The sequence below is a fragment of the Macaca nemestrina genome, chromosome 16, assembly GCF_043159975.1.
Source record: "Macaca nemestrina isolate mMacNem1 chromosome 16, mMacNem.hap1, whole genome shotgun sequence".
NCBI classification, from domain to species: Eukaryota; Metazoa; Chordata; class Mammalia; order Primates; family Cercopithecidae; genus Macaca; species Macaca nemestrina.
Window position 1 is genome coordinate 14,023,563 of NC_092140.1, and position 15,297 is coordinate 14,038,859.

Genomic DNA, 15,297 nt, shown 5'->3' on the forward strand with positions numbered 1-15,297 from the left:
TAAGAGTCTACAAAATAAACGCTCCTCATCGAAAGTTTCGGAGAGGGGTGAGCAATCTCTAGGAGTTAATTTTGAAGGGGTTACACTCCTTCAAAGAAAGAAAAATCAAGCTTAGAAAGTGAGAAGAATGTGCTAAGTAAGAGAAACCAAATTCTATCTTTTCAACTGCAGCTTTTTAGGAAGACACAGGAATGAAATGGCCAGGGAACTTCTGGAGCACCCGTTCTTGCTAGGAACTTTTTTGCATGCTGTTTTGTGAAAAAGAAAGAAAAGGACAGGGATGCAAGCTGAGAAGGAGCAAATGTATCTCCCAATGGCCAGGACATGGACAAAGGCAGATTCTCAGGTCAGTGAGAAACACACTAGCAGAGGACAGTGCTGCCCACTATGTCATCAGCCAGGGCTGCTGTGACAGAGAACCACAGACTGAGTGGCTTCACTGGCAGACATTTATTGTCTCACAGCTGTGAAGGCTGGAAGTCTGAAACTGAGATGTCAGCAGGGCTGGCTCCTTCTGAGGGCAGGGAAGAAAGGATCTGTTCCAGGCCCCTCTCCTTGGCTTGTGGATGGCCATTGTCCCTCTATGCATGTCTATCTCCGTGCTCAAATTTTCTCTTTTTATAAAGACAATAATCATATTGGATTAGTGCCCAACCTAATTAGTCCTTTTTTTTATTTTTGAGACAGAGTCTCGCTCTGCCACCCAGGCTAGAGGGCAGAGGCATGATCTCAGTTCACTGGAACCTCCACCCCCCGGGTTCAAGCAATTCTCCTGCCTCAGCCTCCCGAGTAGCTGGGACTACAGGCGCCCACCACCATGCCCGGCTAATTTTTGTATTTTTAGTACAGATGGGGTTTCGCCATATTGGCCAGGCTGATCTCGAACTCCTGACCTCATGATCTGCCCGTCTCGGGCTCCCAAAGTGTTGGGATTACAGGCGTGAGCCACCACGCCCAGCCTAATCACTCTTCTTAACTAAGTACATCTACAGTGGCCCTGTTTCCAAATACAGTCATGTTCTGAGTACTTGTGGTTAGGACTTCAACATATGAATTTGTGGGGAGGCAGCACAATTCAATCCATAACAACAGCTAGTATTTACTGGGCTCTTACTGTGTGCCAGGTACTATGAATGAATGTCTCATCTAACCCTCTTAACCTATGATCTTCATTTTATAAATGAAGAAATGAGGCACAGAGAAGCTAAGTAATTTGCCCAAGGTCAACCAGCTGGTAGAATTTCAGAGCTGGAATTTCAGAACCTGGTTCTTATGGGTCCATTACTGTATATCCTATCTGTCCATTACTCTGTATATCATCTCAGTGTTCCATTCATTGAGATATCTTTTTAACAAAATCAATAAATATGTATAAATGGCCAAGTGAATGAGTGAATAAATGAAGTATATGAATGGGAAATAAACAAATTAGGTGGATGACTGAGAATTTCTACACAGTAAGGTGGGACCACTGTCCAAAACACCCAGCACTCAGGCCAGGCGTGGTGGCTCACACCTGTAATCCTAGCACTTGGGGAGGCCAAGGTGGGTGGATCACCTGAGGTCAGGAATTCAAGACCAGCCTGGCCAACATGGTGAAACCCCATCTCTACTAAAAACACAAAAAAATTAGCCGGGTGTGGTGGCAGGCACCTGTAATCCCTGCTACTTGGGAGGCTGAGGCAGGAGAATGAACCGGAGAGTGGAGGTTGCAGTGAGCTGAGATAGCGCCACTTCACTCCAGCCTGAGTGACACAGCAAGACTCTGTCTCAAAAAAACAAAACAAAACAAACAAACAAACAAAAACACCCAGCACTCTTGTAGAGTTCCTAAGTCCAGGGTGAATGCTAAACTGAACCTAGCTGAAAGCATATCGGTTGTAGGTCCAACAGAATCTTGTGTTCGGTGGTAGAAGACAAAGGCTTTCATGATTTGTGCTTGCCTCAACCCTAATGAAACAATTCTGAAATGACTTTCAAATGTAAGGGAAATGAGATTTGCATAGCTAACCTGGGAAAAGCATACCATGGGCAAGTGTACAAATCCCCAGGCTTTATCAATAGCCTCACAGCAAGACAACTGTCATTGCAGCAGCAACATGACTAACTGTCATTACAGAGAGAACTGTTTCTAGTAACTAGTGTTTCAAACTTTTTAATGTGTTTTATTATAAAACCTATCATTGTAAATATTCATTCAAAATCATTAATCCAGGCTGGGTGCGGTGGCTTACGCCTGTAATCCCAGCACTTTGGGAGGCCGAGGGCGGGGGGGGCGGGGGGCTGGATCATGAGGTCAGGAGTTCGAGACCAGCCTGGCCAACATAGTGAAATCCTGTCTCTACTGAAGATACAAAAAAAAATTAGCCGGGCATGGTGGCGCGTGCCTGTAATCTAGCTACCTGGGAGGCTGAGGCAGCAGAATCGCTTGAACCCGGGAGGTGGAGATTGCAGTGAGCCAAGATCACGCCACTACACTTCAGCCTGGGAAACAGAGTAAGACTCTGTCTCAAAAATAAATAAATAAATAAAATAAAATTGCACAATACTAGCACTTAAAGTATTCAAATTCAACTACCGGTGTTTGGAAGAAAAAAGCCTAAAGAAGAGAAATAATTTGAACAGTAGGACCTGCTCAGCCTGCACGTCACTCGTTGAGGGTGAGAAAAAAGATGAAGTCACTCTGTGAAAGTCATTCCAGATAGTCAAGGTTCTGTGAGCTTCTATCTTGTCTTGGGGGCTTAGTGTGATGCCTGTGTTTAAAATCAAATTTCAAGCCTGGACAACACAGCAGGATCCGTCTCTACAAAAAAATACAAAAATTAGCTGGGCTTGGTGGCACAGCACCTGTAGTCCTGGCTACTCGGGAGGCTGAGGCTTGAGGATGGCTTGAGCCCAGGAGGTCAAGGCTGTAGTGAGCTGCGACCGCTACATTCCAGTCTGGATGACATCACAAGAACCTGTCTCTAAAAAATAAATACATAAAAATAAAATACAATATCAAAATACTTCTCTTCTTCCAGTCTGACTCTAAATGTAGCCATCTTCTCCTGGAGCTCAGCTGAAGAAGCAGAGATGTGCTGTAGTGCTGGAGGGAAAACAGGTAATCAAGTTAGGGACATGTGGATCTACTGTAACATCATAAGCAATTTGGACTTGACTATATGTGATTTTCCCTTTACTACTGACTTTAGACTGAATGCCCAAGAAAGATGCACTTACTCCATATCACCTTCCACATGATAATACTCTACTGTTAAGTTTTGGTCTCAGAAAAACATGGCACCGATAATTCAAAATTATGAGGAATCCAAAAGCCATCTCCACCATAGCACAGCCACCATGCCTATGTGAGTATGACCTCGAAATAACTGGAAACCCAGGAGACTCTCAGGATGCAAACCAGGCAAGAGTGTCTTGGAGGGAGGAAGGAAGAATGAATTTACAAAGAAGCTTGCCACAGTTTTTGTATTTTTGCTCTTTTGGCTATACAGTGTTTGGCTCAGGGGCATTTTATATCCTTCCCAGTGGCTTTGTCTTTATTATGTTGTTTTTAGAAATTGGGGCAAAATATGCCGGGCACGGTGTGACTCATGCCTGTAATCCCAGCACTTTGGGAGGCTGAGGTGGGTGGATCACGAGGTCAGGAGTTCAAGACCAACCTGGCCAAGATGGTGAAACCCCGTCTCTACCAAAAATACAAAAATTAGCTGGGCAGGGTGGCACCAGCCTGTAATCCCAACTACTTGGGAGGTTGAGGTAGGAGAATTGCTTGAACCCGGGAGGCAGAGGTTGCAGTGAGCCGAGATCATACCATTGCACTCCAGCCTGGGCAACAAGAGCAAAACTCTAACAAAAAAAAAAAAAAAAAAAAAATTGGGGCAAAATATACATAACATAAAATTTAGCATTTAAACCATTTTCAGGTATACAGTTTTGTCCTTTCAATGTTGTGCATCCACTACCACTATCTATCTCTAGAACTTTCCCATTATCCCCCACCAAAACTGTAAGCCCACTAACATCAATTCCCCATTCCCTCCTTCCCCCCAGCCCCTGATGATAACCACCATTCTAATTTCCGTGCTGTGAATTTGACTACTCTAGATACCTCATATAAGTACAATCACATATTTGTCCTTTTCTGTATGGCTTATTTCACTCAGCACATCTTCAAGGTTCATCTGTGTTATAGCAGTTATCAGAATTTCATGCTTTCTTTCTTTCATTTTTTTTTGAGACGGAATTTTGCTCTTGTTGCCCAGGCTGGAATGCAATGGCACAATCTTGGCTCACTGCAACTTCCACCTTCCAGGTTCAAGCAATTCTCCTGCCTTAGCCTCCCAAGTAGCTGGGATAACAAGCATGTGACACTACACCCAGCTAATTTTGTACTTTTTGTAGAGACGGGGTTTCACCATGTTGGTCAGGATGGTCTCGAACTCCTGACCTCAGGTGATCTGCCCACTGCAGCTTCCCAAAGTGCTGGGATTACAGGCGTGAGCCACCGCACCTGGCAGAATTTCATTCTTTCTTAAGGTTGAATAATATTCTTTTTTTTTTTTTTGAGATGGAGTCTCGCTCTGTGGCCCAGGCTGGAGTGCAGTGGCCGGATCTCAGCTCACTGCAAGCTCCACCTCCTGGGTTTACGCCATTCTCCTGCCTCAGCCTCCCGAGTAGCTGGGACTACAGGCGCCTGCCACCACATCCGGCTAGTTTTTTTTTTTTTTTTTTTTAGTAGAGATGGGGTTTCACCATGTTAGCCAGGATGGTCTTGATCTCCTGACCTCGTGATCCACCCGTCTCGGCCTCCCAAAGTGCTGGGATTACAGGCTTGAGCCACCGCGCCCAGCCCAAGGTTGAATAATATTCTTTTGTGTGTGTGTGTGTGTGTGTGTACACCACATTGTAGTTACCCATTCACCTGTTGATGGACACCTAGCTTGCTTCAATCTTTTGGCTATCATGAATAATGCTGCTATAAACATGGGTGTATCAGTATCTGAGACCCTGCTTTCAACACCTTTGGGTATATGCTTGGAAGTGAAATTGCTGGATCATAGTTATTCTATGTTTAATGCTTTCATTGTGGTTTGCTTAAACATAATTTTGCAAACATAACGTTGTAACTAGATGCATAACTGCAGTGTGTTGGACACACTGGAGGTAGCTGAGGTTTCAAATTGCCCTAGATAACCAAGAGCTGCCTTGTTTTTTGTCTAAGTTTGGCTCATGCAGGATGCTAGGAAGGATTAAAGACTATGCTTAAGATCCGTGCTCAAGATGACCTCTGCATATGAAAGAAGCCATCTGTTGACAACAAAGTATTTAATATTCTAGGACAATGAAATGTGCTACTGTCATGAGCTACTTCCTTTTAAATTAATTACATCAACTTAAACAACACACGACTGAATGCTGACTGTCAAACGGCCCCCAACCCTGGCGTGTGCACCTGGTTCTTCTAAGTTTGTACACAGTTCAGCACCTGGCTCATAGAAAGTACTCAACACAGGCCAGTTTCCCCGTTCACAGGTCATAATGTAAATACATAACCTAGCAAAGAAAGGAATGCATTGTTGTTAGACAAGTTATAAATCGATATGATCATTATATGAGTCCTAATTAGCATCCAAATTCATTTGCAATTATGATTTAGGTTTACAGGAAATCAACCTATGGCAACTGGGCTATTTTATAATTCAGAACTAGACTTTAAATGTTCTGAGGACATCCGTATAACTGGGTCACTGGACTTCCAAAAAGAGAAAGTAACCATCAAAGTAATATATTCCAAGAACATCTCTATAACTGGGTCACTGGACTTCCACAAAGAAAATGAAACCATCAAAGTAATATAAATAAATCTTTCCCTTACTCTTTCCTGAAATGTGTCAGATAAAGGAAAAAGATATCTGACGGCTTGCAGGAAATGAATGACAGCACTCATTCAGCATGACAACCCTCATTCAGAAGAAAGATCTGAAAGTCATTAACAATATAAAGAAGTCTCCCTCTCTTGTTAATGGCTTGAGTCTTTACGTATGTAACTTTTACATAAATAACTTCCACAGGTGCCTTTTTCCTTTACAGCAACCACATTCTCTAGAAGTCACTGACAACTGCAAACACAGCAATATATCTACGTGCATAAGCTTAGGTTTTGTTTTATAACTGTGAAATTTATGAGACAAAAGTATTCTATAAATCTTTATGCACGCTATACATTATCTTATGTGTACAAGCTTTTTTATGCTTGCTGACATAAAAGTAGGAGTTTCCAACCAGTAGATAAGATTAAGGTCAAATTTTTCATTCTGCTCTAAACCCAGGAGATGAGCTTACAAATAAAGCAAACAAACAAATGCATTGTTTAAAGGAAAAAATACAGATAATCTTTCTGAATACATCTACTGTGTAAAGGACATGTATAAAAAATGAACTAACTTCGGCCAGGCGCAGTGGCTCACGCATGTAATCCCAGTGCTTTGGGAGGCAAACGCAGGTGGATCACGAGGTCAGGAGATCGAGACTACTCTGGCTAACATGGTGAAATCCTGTCTCTACTAAAAATACAAAAAATTAGCTGGGCATGGTGGCATGTGCCTATAGTCCCAGCCACCTGGGAGGCTGAGGCAGGAGAATTGCTTGAACCCAGAAGGCGGAGGTTGCAGTGAGCCAAGATCGTGCCACTGCACTCTAGCATGGCGACAGTGAGACTCCGTCTCAAAGCAAACAAAAAAACGAATTTCAAAGGTGTCCACACACTAAAAAACAAAGACAAGGTGGGAAGAAAACAAAAACCTGATATCATACTAAGAAGCTATGGTCACTTAAACTTAAAAAAGGACAATGGAGATCGCCTGCTTTGGCCTCCCAAATTGCGGGAATTACAGGCTAGAGCCACCTCGTGCCCAGCCCCGGAAACACAAATTGGATGGCAAGCCACAACATAAAAGAATAAATATAGAGCTAGTCATGTTTGCATAATAGTCTGGGTTCAGTGAAATTTGCACTTCAACTAGATTACCTGAAGTGCCTTTTAAAGTGCTTGATAGTCTAGGACAATGAATATAGCACCCCTTTCTTCTGAAAAGATACAATATTCAAGTGGTTCCGACAGGTACCAGGAGTTCATGATGGAAAGTATTCTTACTCGCCCAGCCCCCTTTGTCTCTACTTCACCTCCAGGAAGGTAACTGATATTGTCAGCTTCTTATGAAGCAGAGCAACGTGCTTAGATATAAATCCAAAAGAACTAAAGGCATGTGCAGGTGACCACAGTAAAGGAGATGGAGCCAGAAAGGGCTATTTTCCAAGGAGCATCTTAATCCTTTTCCTCCTCGCCCCTTAAGGCAAAAAGCCTCCAGGCTCTCAGAGCTCTGTTTTATCTTGAACTTGCAGAGCATTCTGCATGAGCCTTCATTTTTCAATAGTGAGCCATTTTTTCTTTTCTTTTCTTTTCTTTTTTTTTTTTTTTTTTTGAGACGGAGTTTCACTCTTGTTGCCCAGGCTGGAGTGCAGTGGTGCAATCTCAGCTCACTGCAACCTCTGCCTTCCAGGTTCAAGTGACTCTCCTGCCTCAGCCTCCTGAGTAGGTGGGATTACAGGCACGCACCACCATGCCTGGCTAATTTTTGTATTTTTAGTATAGACAGGGTTTCACCATGTTGGTCAGGTTGGTCTTGAACTCCTGACCTTAGGTGATCCACCCGCCTTTGCCTCCCAAAGTGCTGGGATTACAGGCATGAGCCACCACGCCCGGCTGTGAGCCAATTTTTTAAGACCCCCAAAATAAGTAAATTAGATTAAAAAGCAGACTTAAAAAGATGTGGGCTGAGCAGAGTGGTGCACACCTAGTGATCCCAGCACTTTAGCACTTTGGGAGGCCAAGACAGGAGAATCACTTGAGGCCAGGAGTTCGAGGCTGCAGTGAGCTAAGATCATGCCACTGCACTCCACCTAGGCAACAAAGCAAAAAACAAAACAAAAAATAAAAGGTGTGACGAAAACAATGCCTAACACATAGTAGACAATAAATAAGTAGCTGCTGAATGTCAGTGTGGCTCTAAAGTCTGACACGCCTGGGTTTGAATGTTGGCTGCTACTTACACAGGAGAGAGGGTATCACTTCACTCCTTTGTGAAATAAGTAAAGTATGTAATCTCAGCACTATGGGAGGCCAAGATGGGCAGATCACCTGAGGTCAGGGGTTTGAGACCAGCCTGGCCAACACAGTGAAACCCCATCCCTACTAATACAAAAATTAGCCAGGCAAGGTGGTGCACACCTGTAATCCCAGCTATTCGGGAGGCTGAAGCAGAAGAATCACTTGAACTCGGGAGGCAGAGGTTGCAGTGAGCCAAGATCACACCACTGCTCTCCAGAGTGGGTAAAGAGTGAGACTTCGTCTCAAAATAATAATAATAATAATAATAATAATAATAATAATAATAAATAAATATATAAAAAGTGAAACTCAAGCCTTTGTTAAATGGGAATAAAACCACATCCTCAGGCCAGGCACAGTGGCTCACACCTGTAATTCCAGCACTTTGGGAGGCCAAGGTGGGCAGATCATGGTCAGGAGATTGAGAACATCCTGGCTAACACAGTGAAACCCCGTCTCTACTAAATACACAAAAAAATTAGCCAGGCGTGGTGGCAGGTGCCTGCAGTCCCAGTTACTTGGGAGGCTGAGGCAGGAGAATGGTGTGAGCCCGGGAGGCAGAACTTGCAGTGAGCCGAGATCACACCACTGCACTCCAGCCTGGGTGACAGAGCAAGACTCTGTCTCAAAACAAAAACAAAAACCACATCCCCCCACAGCTGCTGCTATCTTACTGGACTTAAATGAGACAATATATGTAAAGAGGTTACATTTCCTGACATGCATTAAGTTCTGGGAAATGGCAGCTATCTTTACTTTTGTTGTGGGCCATTTGCAACCTCCTATATACTTTTGGTCACAGAGATTATTTAGAGACTTGGTTGCCCCTGAGGGCACCCAAGGCTGTCACTGCAACATCTCTAACCTTGCACCATGCTGGGATGAAGTGACAATCGGCCTGGGCTCCTGGCTGTCTTAGAGCATCCTCTGTAACATCACTGAACCAACGTCAACTTCCTCTGCGTGGAGAAGAAAAATTCACACTCCAAAACTTGACATCAACAAAGAGATCTTGACAATCAGAGAGGGAAAAAAAATCCAACTTTTCCATAATGAATACTAAATCATTTGTTTTCAAGTTCTTTCATGCTGTGTTCAGACAGACAGTGTGTATTGCCAGTGTCCCATTATACCTTAACGCCAAAAAGAAAAGCATTCAAATGTTGATTCTTTTTTTTTTTTTTTTTTTTTTTTTTTGAGACAGAGTCTCGCTCTGTCACCCAGGCTGGAGTGCAGTGGCCGGATCTCAGCTCACTACAAGCTCCGCCTCCCGGGTTCGGGCCATTCTCCTGTCTCAGCCTCCTGAGTAGCTGGGACTACAGGCGCCCGCCACCTCGCCCGGCTAGTTTTTTGTATTTTTTAGTAGAGACGGGGTTTCACCGTGTTAGCCAGGATGGTCTCGATCTCCTGACCTAGTGATCCGCCCGTCTCGGCCTCCCAAAGTGCTGGGATTACAGGCTTGAGCCACCGCGCCCGGCCAAATGTTGATTCTTGAGGTATTATGTTTACTTATCACTCCCTGCAGCAAATATACATTTGAGTTCTCTGAAGACTGGTTCACTCCATCCACAAAATGCTAAGAGCCAAGACCAGTGGGGTCCTTCAACGTTACGTTGTGAAAGGGACATCAAGGCTTGAGGGCCCCTCAGCTGCTGGGAAAAGTTGTGTGTGTTAGCCTGGAAACTTGAGGGAGTCAAAGCCCCAGACTTCCCATTGCAAACACCACCACAGGACGGGCCTCGCCTCCTCGTCATGGGTCCAGTGTCCAACCTGGAGTGTCTACAAGTAGCCATTTAGCACCTTCCTTGGTGCTGTTTTTTTTTTTTTTTTTTTTCTTTTTGAGATGGAGTTTTGCTCTTGCTGCCCAGGTTAGAGTGCAATGGCGCAATCTCGGCTCACCACAACCTCCGCCTCCAGGTTCAAGTGATTCTCCTGCCTCAGCCTCCCAAGTAGATGGGATTAAAAGTGCGCTCCACCATGCCTAGCTAATTTTAAGTAGAGACGGGGTTTCTCCATGTTGGTCAGGCTAGTCTCGAACTCCCGACCTCAGGTGATCCGCACGCCTTGGCCTCCCAAAGAGCTGGGATTATAGGCGTGAGCCACCGCGCCCAGCCTTGGTGCTGTTTTTCCACCCTGGGTATGTTTGTTGCTGCCCTTCCCAGGAAGGAGAAGAGAAGAAATGGGAATTCTAATGCCTGTTTTCTTTGCTGGCTGCAATTTGAAATGGGAAAGTGCAATAACATTAGGTTTATTTATTTTTTATTATTTTTTTGAGACGGAGTCTCGGTCTGTCACCTAGGCTGTAGTACGGTGGCATGATCTTGGCTCACTGCAACCCCCGCCTCCCAGGTTCAAGCAATTTTCCTGCCTCAGCCTTCTGAGTAGCTGGGATTACAGGCATGTGCCACCACACCTGCCTAATTTTTTGTATTTTTCATAAAGGCAGGGTTTCGCCATATTGGCCAGACTGGTTTCGAACTCCTGACCTTGTGATCTGCCTGCCTTGGCCTCGGCCTCCCAAAGTGCTGGGATTACAGGCGTGAGTCACCATGCCCGGCCAGGTATGTATGTATGTATGTATGTATGTATGTATGTATGTATGTATCTAGAGACTGGAGTTTTGCTCTTGTTGCCCAGGCTGGAGTGCAATGGCACGATCTCAGCTTACCACAACCTCCACCTCCCAGGTTCAAGTGATTCTCCTACCTCAGCCTCCGGAGTAGCTGGGATTACAGGTGCCACCACACCCAGCTAATTTTGTATTTTTTTGTAGAGACAGGGTTTCTCCATGTTGGTCAAGCTGGTCTCGAACTCCTGACCTCAGGTGATCCATCCACCTCAGCCTCCCAAGGTGCTGGGATTACAGGCATGAACCACCACGCCAGTCCCAGGTTCATTTTTTAAAATGTCAGTGTTTAACATTTCCTCCATGTTAATGATGAAGGAAAAAAAAATCTTACTCCGAAAAATGACTCTTTCATAGAACATCAGGGTTAGTTTCTGAGTGGCACGTTTTAAAAACATTTAATCAGTAATCTGAATATATGTCAACACCTTCTGGCGGTGTGCTATAAAATGTGAACCTTGTCAACAGCAACAGAAAAAGGTGACACACTTGGGACACAGAGCTTTTATGCTGACACACAGTAATAATATAATTTTAAAATTTATCATCTGTTTAGCTGCAAGCAACAACAATTAATCTTTTTGACAATTCATACAATGCTTTAAGTAACACCTGGGCAGAAAAACAACACATTCTAATTTTTACTTTCATCGTCTTCCAGGGCTTTATAGCTACAAATGCGTATAAAGCCACACACAATAAATTTTGTGATTGGGATTAAAATGTTAGCAAAAAATATTTCCCTTGTCACCGCATGCCCCTCCTTGCCTCAGTTAATAAAATTACTTAACACGAGAACTGGAAGTGAGAGCAAGTCCCAGTGGAAATGTGGGCCTCTAAGGGTTCATTTCTGTCACGTCAAATGACATTTTATTCCCAAATCATTTAACCTATGACTTTGCATAACTCCTTATAGCTTGAACGTAATTCTGATGGGGACCCAGAAATGACACTGATCTCTCAACTAGAAACTCCATCAAGGCACAGCAATACTGAGCCCTTCTGATTTAACAATTAAAAAAAAAAAAAAAACAGGAGCCGGGCACTACTCGAGAGGCTGAGGTAGGAGAACTGCTTGAACCTGGGAGGCGGAGGTTGCAGTGAGTCAAGGTCGCGCCACTGCACTCTGCACTCGAGCCTGAGAGACAGAATAAGACAGCATCTCAAACAAAAGCAAAAACAAAACAAATAAACAAACAAACAAACAAAATCCCAGCATGGCAAAACGTCTTCAAAACGTTCAGAAGCATGAAAACATATATGTGTTGTAAAGATTTGTTTCATGTGTCCTGTGAGGCTTCCTGAGATTTAGTATTAGGCCACATTAACGACCCTAATTAATCTCTTTCCTATTACACATGAAACCAAATGTACATTCCCAAATATACCTGTTGACCCAGTGCCCTGCTGCCCTGGTGCTTTAAAAGCCTATGGACAGGCCAGGTGGGGTGGCTCACGCCTGTAATCCCAGTACTTTGGGAGGCTGAGGCAGGTGAATCACTTGAGGTCAGGAGCTTGAGACCAGCCTGGCCAACATGGTGAAACCCCATCTCTACCAAAAAATACAAAAATTAGCTGGGTATGGTGGCGGGGGCCTGTACTCCCAGCTACTTGAGAGGCTGGGACACAAGATCTGCTTGAACCCAGCAGGCAGAGGTTGCAGTGCACCAAGATCAAGCCACTGCACAACAGAGTGAGACCCTGCCTCCAAAAAAAAAAAAAAAAAAAAAAAAGGCTGGCCACGGGGGCTCATGCCTGTAATCCCAGCACTTTGGAAGCTGAGGCAGGAGGATCACTCAGCCTGGCCAGCTACTCAGTAGGCCGAGTGGGGAGAATCGCTTGAACCTGGGAGGCAGAGGTTACAGTGAGCCAAGATCACGCCACTGCACTCCAGCCTGGGTGACAGAAAGAGAGAGACCCTGTCTCAAAAAAAGTAAAATAAAAAAATAAAAGCCTGTGGGATAAAGCAGAGCCAGTATCAGCACAAAAGAAGACACAAGTGAGAGTGAGTAAATCAAAAGCTAGTGACATTTGCAGATAAAACTACAGGAGGATTGTTGCAAATAACAGTTACCCCACTTTCTGCAAACCACTTTACAATTACCCTTCCAAGATTATACCCATTTTACAGATGAGGAAAGCAGAGTGTTGCAATTCAGGGGCTCTCCCAATCCAAATCTACATCCCATGTGTTTTGTAATGTCACACACCCCAAACATCAACTAAGACCCCAAAATAATACAGAAGCTAAGAGGGCTTGGCCAAATGCATAAGGGCATTACAGGACAATGGCTGTGGTTTGGAAAAGTAGTAGCAGCAGAAATACATAGAAAAAGATGAGCTCTGTTGAAACAGAGAAGACAGGGTCAAAAGAGGCAGTATGTTACAATATATAACTGTACATTTGTAGAAAAAAATAGAGACTTAAGCTGTCTACAGATACTTCCTTCTTCTCATCTTTCATCTTTTGCGTTTTAAATTTAATTTGTGTGGGTTTTTTTGTTGTTGCTGTTGTTTTGTTTTGGTAGAGATGGGGTCTTGCTATGTTGCCCAGGCTGGTCTTTAACTCCTGGCCTCAAGCAATCCGCCTGCCTTAGCCTCCCAAAGTGCTGAGATTATAGGAACAAGCTACCATGCCCAGCCTCATACTTTTTTCCCCTTCTTTCCCAAGTCTAGGCCTCCTAGGATGTAATCAAATCAACTTTTTACTATGTGCCATGTGTCTTATGTGTTGAGACTTGAATCGTAGATTTACATTTCAATAACTTTTACTAACAATCTTTGTTTCAGGACCATGTGCAGTGGCTCATGTCTATAACCCCTGCACTTTGGAAAATTGCTGGAGCCCAGGAGTTTGAGACCAGCCTAGGTAACACAGGGAGACCGTGTCTTTACAAAAAAAACCTAAAAATTAGCTGGGTGTGGTGGCACATGCCTATGGTCCCAGCTATTCAGGAGGCTGAGGTGGGAGGATCTCTTGGGCCTGGAAGGTTGAGGCTGTGGTGAGCCATGATCGTGCCACTGCACTCCAGCCTAGGCAGCCTTTTTTTCTTGGTTGGAAAAAAAAAAAAAAAAAAAACAACTCTGACATGGTTTTGGAGTCAGACTTCTATACATCCCATAACTTTGTCCACACATTTATTAGCAAAAAATTATAGAACCTTGTCTGGAAAAGACTTGCCAAAGGAGAACCTGCTATTCTACATGGAAAGTCAAACTTTCTTTAGTGGCCACTCCGACTGAAGGTCCATCACTATAAATTCCAATGTGAGAGTCTCAGCAAAAACTGTGTAAAGGCTTTCTTTGTTCTTTGTTACTGTTGGGGCTCAGAACACGATATCCCCAAATACACACCTTGTCCTACTGAGTACTATAAACTGAAAGAAATCCAGAAAACTGCAGAAGCAGGAAGGTCACCCTCGGACCTTCTCCCTCCTCTCCTGAAGACCCTCCTGTAACAGGTGTCCTGCCCCGTACCCAGAGAAAAGAAACGTCACGCCGGGGACGGTAGCTCATTCCTGTAATCCCAGCACTTTGGGAGGCCAAGGCGGGGGATCATCTGAGGTCAAGAGTTCGAGACCAGCCGGGCCAACATGGTGAAACCCCCTCTCTACTGAAAATACAAAAATTAGCCGGGCGTGGTGGCATGTGCTTGTAATCCCAGCTACTTGGAACGCTGAGGCAAGAGAATCTCTTGAACTCGGGAGGCGGAGATTGCAGTGAGCCTAGATCACACCACTGCACTCCAGCCTGAGTGACAGAGGGAGACTCTGTCTCAAAAAAAAAAAAAAAGTCACACAGGAACACCAAGAAGAATCTGAACAAACAGGCCTTGCTAAGTTTATTTATTACATTAGATTCAAACCCTTTTGGTCTCTCATCATATTTCTGCATGACTGTTCATAAAAACACGGTTTTCCCTGGGTCTTTGAGGCTTCATTTCAGAAGGCTCCTGTGTCACATAAAACTTGTATGAAATACATTTGTGTGCTTTGCTCTTGCTAACCTGTCTTTTGTTATAGGGGTGTCAGCCATGAACTCTGTAAGGGGTATGGAGAAATATTTTCCTACTTATAAAAGGAACCGATCCCCCAGCAGAAAGGGACCCAGTGACAGGTTCCTCCAGGACCCAGCTCTGAAGAGCTTCTTGGGAAGCTTCTTTGAAACGGTAGCAGGAACTTTTAAATATGGACATTTTATTTTTAAAGTTAGAATTCTGGAATGGAGCCCAATGAGGGGATTTGTGGCCTACCCAAGCCATACCGCTCTTGCGGTGGGATGGATGAGGAACCTGAGGCCAAGGACTTCGCGAACATGCTGAGGTCTGTTGAGGCCCCCACGATGGTTAACCACTTTCCTACCCCTACAGGGCAGAAAAATCACTTCCCCACTGAGGAGTTATTTCCCTCAACTTCCAAAAGGAAAAAAATTCTCCCACTTAATCAACTGATATGCAAGTTTCCTTGTAACTGTTATTATTATTTAGGTCTAAGGTCTGAAA

The 15,297-nt window shown here is 44.2% G+C and overlaps 1 protein-coding gene and 1 long non-coding RNA gene across 12 annotated transcripts in view; one reads left to right on the top strand and one right to left on the bottom strand.

Annotated features, from left to right (window-relative positions):
- LOC105477862 (citramalyl-CoA lyase) overlaps positions 1-15,297 on the bottom strand; it is a 313,469-nt gene that overhangs the window by 210,651 nt on the left and 87,521 nt on the right. The gene's annotated exons all lie outside the window — the stretch shown is intronic.
- The window catches only part of LOC105477882 (uncharacterized), a 35,290-nt gene that overhangs the window by 15,770 nt on the left and 4,223 nt on the right, over positions 1-15,297 (top strand). For 2 of the 7 annotated variants that reach the window (XR_011614623.1, XR_011614624.1), the window contains 3 exons: positions 10,613-10,731; positions 13,587-13,665; positions 15,005-15,118. The exons of 1 other annotated variant lie outside the window; for it this stretch is intronic. This is a non-coding gene — a long non-coding RNA (uncharacterized lncRNA). Of the gene's footprint in view, positions 1-3,194; positions 3,351-10,612; positions 10,732-13,586; positions 13,666-15,004; positions 15,119-15,297 lie in introns of all 7 variants that reach the window. 4 more of the 7 variants (XR_011614625.1, XR_011614629.1, XR_011614627.1 and 1 more) reach the window with 4 other exon arrangements.